The sequence below is a fragment of the Salminus brasiliensis genome, chromosome 13 (assembly GCF_030463535.1).
Source record: "Salminus brasiliensis chromosome 13, fSalBra1.hap2, whole genome shotgun sequence".
In the NCBI taxonomy this organism is placed as follows: domain Eukaryota; kingdom Metazoa; phylum Chordata; class Actinopteri; order Characiformes; family Bryconidae; genus Salminus; species Salminus brasiliensis.
Genome location: NC_132890.1, coordinates 12,884,817 through 12,894,816, shown reverse-complemented (window position 1 = coordinate 12,894,816; position 10,000 = coordinate 12,884,817). Strand labels below are relative to the sequence as shown.

Sequence of the window (10,000 nt, the reverse complement as noted above, 5' to 3'; positions counted from 1 at the left end):
AGCCGGGCAAAAAAAAAAAAAGAAAAAAGCTCACGCTAGCACGCCGGGCGAAGCATCGCTCTGAGGTGAGTTGCGAGTCGCAGGGATGCCGGTGAAGCAGGCTCGGGCTGAGTGGGCCAGCCAGCCTTTTGACTTAGGGAAGTGGCGTCGCCATGTCAAGTTCAAAGAGCTCTGTGAAGCTTTAGGGGGACAAAAGAACAACTGTTGTAGATGCAGGCAGGTCTGGGAGGAGAATTTTAAAAAAACTCAATACAACTGGAAATCAGCCCCCCGAAACGAGAACGGGGACCCATGAATGGCGGCCCATGACTTGAGGTTGCGTGTAACGGTGAAATAAACATCACGGCTGTGACGAAACGGTGCTGTTATTGCCCCACGGCTCACTCCCTTTCGTGATGTGTTGCTTTAATGTGACCTAAGTAAGTGACCTAAATTAGCAGGTGTTTTTTTGTTTGTTTGTTTGTTTTTAACAGCAAATATTGGGCTTGTCCCACCCATGAGCTGCAACTGTGATTGGTTGTAGTTCTGCTCTGCGTTGACATCCTGTAACAGACTTTCCCCCCCATGTTGTCAGTTTCCTCAAACGTACACTGACCCCTACTGGCAGGCTTGGGTTACTTTTATCCACAGCATTCCCTCCACAGAGTTCTTGTTGAATATTTTCCAGTGTTTTGTTTTGAGAGCAACTGGCTATAATTAAGCCAAACTGCAACTGATTGGTTTCCATCCCATGGCAGGCCATGCAGGTGGGCTTAAACGGCATCTGACGCTGAAATGTTTCGACTCTGAAGACTCCAAAGGCCGTATGAAATGTAACACAAGGACGTACATGTAAAAGAAAGGGTAATGCGTTGTAGATTTGTGAAAGCGTAAAGTAAGATGGAGTAAAAGTAAGAAAAGCAAGTGAAAGAATGTGCATGTAAGTGCTTGAGGATGGCAAAAGCTTACAGCACCTGGTATTCCCAGGCAGTCTCCCATCCAAGTACTAACCAGGCCCGACCCTGCTTAGCTTCCGAGATCAGACGAGATCGGGCGTGCTCAGGGTGGTATGGCCGTAAGCGAGAGCACTGCTTCCACTCAGCCTATTTATAAGCATGCGGCAAAAGACGGCTGCCTTTTCCACACTACAGGGGACACACATTTACTCGCCCTCCTTTCTTACTTCCAAAGCAACCCCACCAAGCTCATTCAAACCAATCACACATTTCATTGCTCTCTCCTGTCCTCCTTCTCTTTTCACAAAAAAAATAAAACAACAAAACTTGCTCTTTTGGCTGACACTTGAACATTCAGCAACAAAGGCTAACGCCGGCCGCCAGACTCGGCCTTGTCAACATAAAAGTCACATAAGCCACATGAGTCGAATGGGCTTGTGAAACGGGACAATTACAAAATCACAAATCTTTCTCAACTGTCTTGGCTCCTTTTATTTACACCCCTAAATTCCACATACTAAGGTACAACAGGAATACGGGATAAATGCAGAGGCTACTTCCTACCAATATGGAAGCCGGGCAAAAAAAAAAAAAGAAAAAAGCTCACGCTAGCACGCCGGGCGAAGCATCGCTCTGAGGTGAGTTGCGAGTCGCAGGGATGCCGGTGAAGCAGGCTCGGGCTGAGTGGGCCAGCCAGCCTTTTGACTTAGGGAAGTGGCGTCGCCATGTCAAGTTCAAAGAGCTCTGTGAAGCTTTAGGGGGACAAAAGAACAACTGTTGTAGATGCAGGCAGGTCTGGGAGGAGAATTTTAAAAAAACTCAATACAACTGGAAATCAGCCCCCCGAAACGAGAACGGGGACCCATGAATGGCGGCCCATGACTTGAGGTTGCGTGTAACGGTGAAATAAACATCACGGCTGTGACGAAACGGTGCTGTTATTGCCCCACGGCTCACTCCCTTTCGTGATGTGTTGCTTTAATGTGACCTAAGTAAGTGACCTAAATTAGCAGGTGTTTTTTTGTTTGTTTGTTTGTTTTTAACAGCAAATATTGGGCTTGTCCCACCCATGAGCTGCAACTGTGATTGGTTGTAGTTCTGCTCTGCGTTGACATCCTGTAACAGACTTTCCCCCCCATGTTGTCAGTTTCCTCAAACGTACACTGACCCCTACTGGCAGGCTTGGGTTACTTTTATCCACAGCATTCCCTCCACAGAGTTCTTGTTGAATATTTTCCAGTGTTTTGTTTTGAGAGCAACTGGCTATAATTAAGCCAAACTACAACTGATTGGTTTCCATCCCATGGCAGGCCATGCAGGTGGGCTTAAACGGCATCTGACGCTGAAATGTTTCGACTCTGAAGACTCCAAAGGCCGTATGAAATGTAACACAAGGACGTACATGTAAAAGAAAGGGTAATGCGTTGTAGATTTGTGAAAGCGTAAAGTAAGATGGAGTAAAAGTAAGAAAAGCAAGTGAAAGAATGTGCATGTAAGTGCTTGAGGATGGCAAAAGCTTACAGCACCTGGTATTCCCAGGCTGTCTCCCATCCAAGTACTAACCAGGCCCGACCCTGCTTAGCTTCCGAGATCAGACGAGATCGGGCGTGCTCAGGGTGGTATGGCCGTAAGCGAGAGCACTGCTTCCACTCAGCCTATTTATAAGCATGCGGCAAAAGACGGCTGCCTTTTCCACACTACAGGGGACACACATTTACTCGCCCTCCTTTCTTACTTCCAAAGCAACCCCACCAAGCTCATTCAAACCAATCACACATTTCATTGCTCTCTCCTGTCCTCCTTCTCTTTTCACAAAAAAAATAAAACAACAAAACTTGCTCTTTTGGCTGACACTTGAACATTCAGCAACAAAGGCTAACGCCGGCCGCCAGACTCGGCCTTGTCAACATAAAAGTCACATAAGCCACGTGAGTCGAATGGGCTCGTGAAACGGGACAATTACAAAATCACAAATCTTTCTCAACTGTCTTGGCTCCTTTTATTTACACCCCTAAATTCCACATACTAAGGTACAACAGGAATACGGGATAAATGCAGAGGCTACTTCCTACCAATATGGAAGCCGGGCAAAAAAAAAAAAAGAAAAAAGCTCACGCTAGCACGCCGGGCGAAGCATCGCTCTGAGGTGAGTTGCGAGTCGCAGGGATGCCGGTGAAGCAGGCTCGGGCTGAGTGGGCCAGCCAGCCTTTTGACTTAGGGAAGTGGCGTCGCCATGTCAAGTTCAAAGAGCTCTGTGAAGCTTTAGGGGGACAAAAGAACAACTGTTGTAGATGCAGGCAGGTCTGGGAGGAGAATTTTAAAAAAACTCAATACAACTGGAAATCAGCCCCCCGAAACGAGAACGGGGACCCATGAATGGCGGCCCATGACTTGAGGTTGCGTGTAACGGTGAAATAAACATCACGGCTGTGACGAAACGGTGCTGTTATTGCCCCACGGCTCACTCCCTTTCGTGATGTGTTGCTTTAATGTGACCTAAGTAAGTGACCTAAATTAGCAGGTGTTTTTTTGTTTGTTTGTTTGTTTTTAACAGCAAATATTGGGCTTGTCCCACCCATGAGCTGCAACTGTGATTGGTTGTAGTTCTGCTCTGCGTTGACATCCTGTAACAGACTTTCCCCCCCATGTTGTCAGTTTCCTCAAACGTACACTGACCCCTACTGGCAGGCTTGGGTTACTTTTATCCACAGCATTCCCTCCACAGAGTTCTTGTTGAATATTTTCCAGTGTTTTGTTTTGAGAGCAACTGGCTATAATTAAGCCAAACTGCAACTGATTGGTTTCCATCCCATGGCAGGCCATGCAGGTGGGCTTAAACGGCATCTGACGCTGAAATGTTTCGACTCTGAAGACTCCAAAGGCCGTATGAAATGTAACACAAGGACGTACATGTAAAAGAAAGGGTAATGCGTTGTAGATTTGTGAAAGCGTAAAGTAAGATGGAGTAAAAGTAAGAAAAGCAAGTGAAAGAATGTGCATGTAAGTGCTTGAGGATGGCAAAAGCTTACAGCACCTGGTATTCCCAGGCAGTCTCCCATCCAAGTACTAACCAGGCCCGACCCTGCTTAGCTTCCGAGATCAGACGAGATCGGGCGTGCTCAGGGTGGTATGGCCGTAAGCGAGAGCACTGCTTCCACTCAGCCTATTTATAAGCATGCGGCAAAAGACGGCTGCCTTTTCCACACTACAGGGGACACACATTTACTCGCCCTCCTTTCTTACTTCCAAAGCAACCCCACCAAGCTCATTCAAACCAATCACACATTTCATTGCTCTCTCCTGTCCTCCTTCTCTTTTCACAAAAAAAATAAAACAACAAAACTTGCTCTTTTGGCTGACACTTGAACATTCAGCAACAAAGGCTAACGCCGGCCGCCAGACTCGGCCTTGTCAACATAAAAGTCACATAAGCCACGTGAGTCGAATGGGCTTGTGAAACGGGACAATTACAAAATCACAAATCTTTCTCAACTGTCTTGGCTCCTTTTATTTACACCCCTAAATTCCACATACTAAGGTACAACAGGAATACGGGATAAATGCAGAGGCTACTTCCTACCAATATGGAAGCCGGGCAAAAAAAAAAAAAGAAAAAAGCTCACGCTAGCACGCCGGGCGAAGCATCGCTCTGAGGTGAGTTGCGAGTCGCAGGGATGCCGGTGAAGCAGGCTCGGGCTGAGTGGGCCAGCCAGCCTTTTGACTTAGGGAAGTGGCGTCGCCATGTCAAGTTCAAAGAGCTCTGTGAAGCTTTAGGGGGACAAAAGAACAACTGTTGTAGATGCAGGCAGGTCTGGGAGGAGAATTTTAAAAAAACTCAATACAACTGGAAATCAGCCCCCCGAAACGAGAACGGGGACCCATGAATGGCGGCCCATGACTTGAGGTTGCGTGTAACGGTGAAATAAACATCACGGCTGTGACGAAACGGTGCTGTTATTGCCCCACGGCTCACTCCCTTTCGTGATGTGTTGCTTTAATGTGACCTAAGTAAGTGACCTAAATTAGCAGGTGTTTTTTTGTTTGTTTGTTTGTTTTTAACAGCAAATATTGGGCTTGTCCCACCCATGAGCTGCAACTGTGATTGGTTGTAGTTCTGCTCTGCGTTGACATCCTGTAACAGACTTTCCCCCCCATGTTGTCAGTTTCCTCAAACGTACACTGACCCCTACTGGCAGGCTTGGGTTACTTTTATCCACAGCATTCCCTCCACAGAGTTCTTGTTGAATATTTTCCAGTGTTTTGTTTTGAGAGCAACTGGCTATAATTAAGCCAAACTGCAACTGATTGGTTTCCATCCCATGGCAGGCCATGCAGGTGGGCTTAAACGGCATCTGACGCTGAAATGTTTCGACTCTGAAGACTCCAAAGGCCGTATGAAATGTAACACAAGGACGTACATGTAAAAGAAAGGGTAATGCGTTGTAGATTTGTGAAAGCGTAAAGTAAGATGGAGTAAAAGTAAGAAAAGCAAGTGAAAGAATGTGCATGTAAGTGCTTGAGGATGGCAAAAGCTTACAGCACCTGGTATTCCCAGGCAGTCTCCCATCCAAGTACTAACCAGGCCCGACCCTGCTTAGCTTCCGAGATCAGACGAGATCGGGCGTGCTCAGGGTGGTATGGCCGTAAGCGAGAGCACTGCTTCCACTCAGCCTATTTATAAGCATGCGGCAAAAGACGGCTGCCTTTTCCACACTACAGGGGACACACATTTACTCGCCCTCCTTTCTTACTTCCAAAGCAACCCCACCAAGCTCATTCAAACCAATCACACATTTCATTGCTCTCTCCTGTCCTCCTTCTCTTTTCACAAAAAAAATAAAACAACAAAACTTGCTCTTTTGGCTGACACTTGAACATTCAGCAACAAAGGCTAACGCCGGCCGCCAGACTCGGCCTTGTCAACATAAAAGTCACATAAGCCACGTGAGTCGAATGGGCTTGTGAAACGGGACAATTACAAAATCACAAATCTTTCTCAACTGTCTTGGCTCCTTTTATTTACACCCCTAAATTCCACATACTAAGGTACAACAGGAATACGGGATAAATGCAGAGGCTACTTCCTACCAATATGGAAGCCGGGCAAAAAAAAAAAAAGAAAAAAGCTCACGCTAGCACGCCGGGCGAAGCATCGCTCTGAGGTGAGTTGCGAGTCGCAGGGATGCCGGTGAAGCAGGCTCGGGCTGAGTGGGCCAGCCAGCCTTTTGACTTAGGGAAGTGGCGTCGCCATGTCAAGTTCAAAGAGCTCTGTGAAGCTTTAGGGGGACAAAAGAACAACTGTTGTAGATGCAGGCAGGTCTGGGAGGAGAATTTTAAAAAAACTCAATACAACTGGAAATCAGCCCCCCGAAACGAGAACGGGGACCCATGAATGGCGGCCCATGACTTGAGGTTGCGTGTAACGGTGAAATAAACATCACGGCTGTGACGAAACGGTGCTGTTATTGCCCCACGGCTCACTCCCTTTCGTGATGTGTTGCTTTAATGTGACCTAAGTAAGTGACCTAAATTAGCAGGTGTTTTTTTGTTTGTTTGTTTGTTTTTAACAGCAAATATTGGGCTTGTCCCACCCATGAGCTGCAACTGTGATTGGTTGTAGTTCTGCTCTGCGTTGACATCCTGTAACAGACTTTCCCCCCCATGTTGTCAGTTTCCTCAAACGTACACTGACCCCTACTGGCAGGCTTGGGTTACTTTTATCCACAGCATTCCCTCCACAGAGTTCTTGTTGAATATTTTCCAGTGTTTTGTTTTGAGAGCAACTGGCTATAATTAAGCCAAACTACAACTGATTGGTTTCCATCCCATGGCAGGCCATGCAGGTGGGCTTAAACGGCATCTGACGCTGAAATGTTTCGACTCTGAAGACTCCAAAGGCCGTATGAAATGTAACACAAGGACGTACATGTAAAAGAAAGGGTAATGCGTTGTAGATTTGTGAAAGCGTAAAGTAAGTTGGAGTAAAAGTAAGAAAAGCAAGTGAAAGAATGTGCATGTAAGTGCTTGAGGATGGCAAAAGCTTACAGCACCTGGTATTCCCAGGCTGTCTCCCATCCAAGTACTAACCAGGCCCGACCCTGCTTAGCTTCCGAGATCAGACGAGATCGGGCGTGCTCAGGGTGGTATGGCCGTAAGCGAGAGCACTGCTTCCACTCAGCCTATTTATAAGCATGCGGCAAAAGACGGCTGCCTTTTCCACACTACAGGGGACACACATTTACTCGCCCTCCTTTCTTACTTCCAAAGCAACCCCACCAAGCTCATTCAAACCAATCACACATTTCATTGCTCTCTCCTGTCCTCCTTCTCTTTTCACAAAAAAAATAAAACAACAAAACTTGCTCTTTTGGCTGACACTTGAACATTCAGCAACAAAGGCTAACGCCGGCCGCCAGACTCGGCCTTGTCAACATAAAAGTCACATAAGCCACATGAGTCGAATGGGCTCGTGAAACGGGACAATTACAAAATCACAAATCTTTCTCAACTGTCTTGGCTCCTTTTATTTACACCCCTAAATTCCACATACTAAGGTACAACAGGAATACGGGATAAATGCAGAGGCTACTTCCTACCAATATGGAAGCCGGGCAAAAAAAAAAAAAGAAAAAAGCTCACGCTAGCACGCCGGGCGAAGCATCGCTCTGAGGTGAGTTGCGAGTCGCAGGGATGCCGGTGAAGCAGGCTCGGGCTGAGTGGGCCAGCCAGCCTTTTGACTTAGGGAAGTGGCGTCGCCATGTCAAGTTCAAAGAGCTCTGTGAAGCTTTAGGGGGACAAAAGAACAACTGTTGTAGATGCAGGCAGGTCTGGGAGGAGAATTTTAAAAAAACTCAATACAACTGGAAATCGGCCCCCCGAAACGAGAACGGGGACCCATGAATGGCGGCCCATGACTTGAGGTTGCGTGTAACGGTGAAATAAACATCACGGCTGTGACGAAACGGTGCTGTTATTGCCCCACGGCTCACTCCCTTTCGTGATGTGTTGCTTTAATGTGACCTAAGTAAGTGATCTAAATTAGCAGGTGTTTTTTTGTTTGTTTGTTTGTTTTTAACAGCAAATATTGGGCTTGTCCCACCCATGAGCTGCAACTGTGATTGGTTGTAGTTCTGCTCTGCGTTGACATCCTGTAACAGACTTTCCCCCCCATGTTGTCAGTTTCCTCAAACGTACACTGACCCCTACTGGCAGGCTTGGGTTACTTTTATCCACAGCATTCCCTCCACAGAGTTCTTGTTGAATATTTTCCAGTGTTTTGTTTTGAGAGCAACTGGCTATAATTAAGCCAAACTACAACTGATTGGTTTCCATCCCATGGCAGGCCATGCAGGTGGGCTTAAACGGCATCTGACGCTGAAATGTTTCGACTCTGAAGACTCCAAAGGCCGTATGAAATGTAACACAAGGACGTACATGTAAAAGAAAGGGTAATGCGTTGTAGATTTGTGAAAGCGTAAAGTAAGATGGAGTAAAAGTAAGAAAAGCAAGTGAAAGAATGTGCATGTAAGTGCTTGAGGATGGCAAAAGCTTACAGCACCTGGTATTCCCAGGCGGTCTCCCATCCAAGTACTAACCAGGCCCGACCCTGCTTAGCTTCTGAGATCAGACGAGATCGGGCGTGCTCAGGGTGGTATGGCCGTAAGCGAGAGCACTGCTTCCACTCAGCCTATTTATAAGCATGCGGCAAAAGACGGCTGCCTTTTCCACACTACAGGGGACACACATTTACTCGCCCTCCTTTCTTACTTCCAAAGCAACCCCACCAAGCTCATTCAAACCAATCACACATTTCATTGCTCTCTCCTGTCCTCCTTCTCTTTTCACAAAAAAAATAAAACAACAAAACTTGCTCTTTTGGCTGACACTTGAACATTCAGCAACAAAGGCTAACGCCGGCCGCCAGACTCGGCCTTGTCAACATAAAAGTCACATAAGCCACGTGAGTCGAATGGGCTTGTGAAACGGGACAATTACAAAATCACAAATCTTTCTCAACTGTCTTGGCTCCTTTTATTTACACCCCTAAATTCCACATACTAAGGTACAACAGGAATACGGGATAAATGCAGAGGCTACTTCCTACCAATATGGAAGCCGGGCAAAAAAAAAAAAAGAAAAAAGCTCACGCTAGCACGCCGGGCGAAGCATCGCTCTGAGGTGAGTTGCGAGTCGCAGGGATGCCGGTGAAGCAGGCTCGGGCTGAGTGGGCCAGCCAGCCTTTTGACTTAGGGAAGTGGCGTCGCCATGTCAAGTTCAAAGAGCTCTGTGAAGCTTTAGGGGGACAAAAGAACAACTGTTGTAGATGCAGGCAGGTCTGGGAGGAGAATTTTAAAAAAACTCAATACAACTGGAAATCAGCCCCCCGAAACGAGAACGGGGACCCATGAATGGCGGCCCATGACTTGAGGTTGCGTGTAACGGTGAAATAAACATCACGGCTGTGACGAAACGGTGCTGTTATTGCCCCACGGCTCACTCCCTTTCGTGATGTGTTGCTTTAATGTGACCTAAGTAAGTGACCTAAATTAGCAGGTGTTTTTTTGTTTGTTTGTTTGTTTTTAACAGCAAATATTGGGCTTGTCCCACCCATGAGCTGCAACTGTGATTGGTTGTAGTTCTGCTCTGCGTTGACATCCTGTAACAGACTTTCCCCCCCATGTTGTCAGTTTCCTCAAACGTACACTGACCCCTACTGGCAGGCTTGGGTTACTTTTATCCACAGCATTCCCTCCACAGAGTTCTTGTTGAATATTTTCCAGTGTTTTGTTTTGAGAGCAACTGGCTATAATTAAGCCAAACTGCAACTGATTGGTTTCCATCCCATGGCAGGCCATGCAGGTGGGCTTAAACGGCATCTGACGCTGAAATGTTTCGACTCTGAAGACTCCAAAGGCCGTATGAAATGTAACACAAGGACGTGCATGTAAAAGAAAGGGTAATGCGTTGTAGATTTGTGAAAGCGTAAAGTAAGATGGAGTAAAAGTAAGAAAAGCAAGTGAAAGAATGTGCATGTAAGTGCTTGAGGATGGCAAAAGCTTACAGCA

General features: G+C 46.6%; 7 non-coding genes across 7 annotated transcripts in view; all 7 read right to left on the bottom strand.

Annotated features, from left to right (window-relative positions):
- Nucleotides 1-941: 941 nt before the first annotated feature.
- LOC140575559 (5S ribosomal RNA) lies at nt 942-1,060 on the bottom strand. Its single transcript, XR_011980833.1, has one exon. It is a non-coding gene; the product is annotated as a 5S ribosomal RNA (ribosomal RNA).
- A 1,389-nt stretch (nt 1,061-2,449) lies between these two features.
- On the bottom strand, nt 2,450-2,568 carry LOC140575803 (5S ribosomal RNA). Its single transcript, XR_011981063.1, has one exon. It is a non-coding gene; the product is annotated as a 5S ribosomal RNA (ribosomal RNA).
- Nucleotides 2,569-3,957: 1,389 nt separating this feature from the next.
- LOC140575558 (5S ribosomal RNA) lies at nt 3,958-4,076 on the bottom strand. Its single transcript, XR_011980832.1, has one exon. It is a non-coding gene; the product is annotated as a 5S ribosomal RNA (ribosomal RNA).
- Nucleotides 4,077-5,465: 1,389 nt separating this feature from the next.
- LOC140575557 (5S ribosomal RNA) lies at nt 5,466-5,584 on the bottom strand. Its single transcript, XR_011980831.1, has one exon. It is a non-coding gene; the product is annotated as a 5S ribosomal RNA (ribosomal RNA).
- Nucleotides 5,585-6,973: 1,389 nt separating this feature from the next.
- LOC140575802 (5S ribosomal RNA) lies at nt 6,974-7,092 on the bottom strand. The gene has a single exon (XR_011981062.1). It is a non-coding gene; the product is annotated as a 5S ribosomal RNA (ribosomal RNA).
- A 1,389-nt stretch (nt 7,093-8,481) lies between these two features.
- LOC140575689 (5S ribosomal RNA) lies at nt 8,482-8,600 on the bottom strand. Its single transcript, XR_011980956.1, has one exon. It is a non-coding gene; the product is annotated as a 5S ribosomal RNA (ribosomal RNA).
- Nucleotides 8,601-9,989: 1,389 nt separating this feature from the next.
- Nucleotides 9,990-10,000, bottom strand: part of LOC140575556 (5S ribosomal RNA) — a 119-nt gene continuing 108 nt past the window's right edge. The window contains exon 1 of the ribosomal RNA XR_011980830.1: nt 9,990-10,000. This exon is cut by the window's right edge and continues 108 nt beyond it. This is a non-coding gene — a ribosomal RNA (5S ribosomal RNA).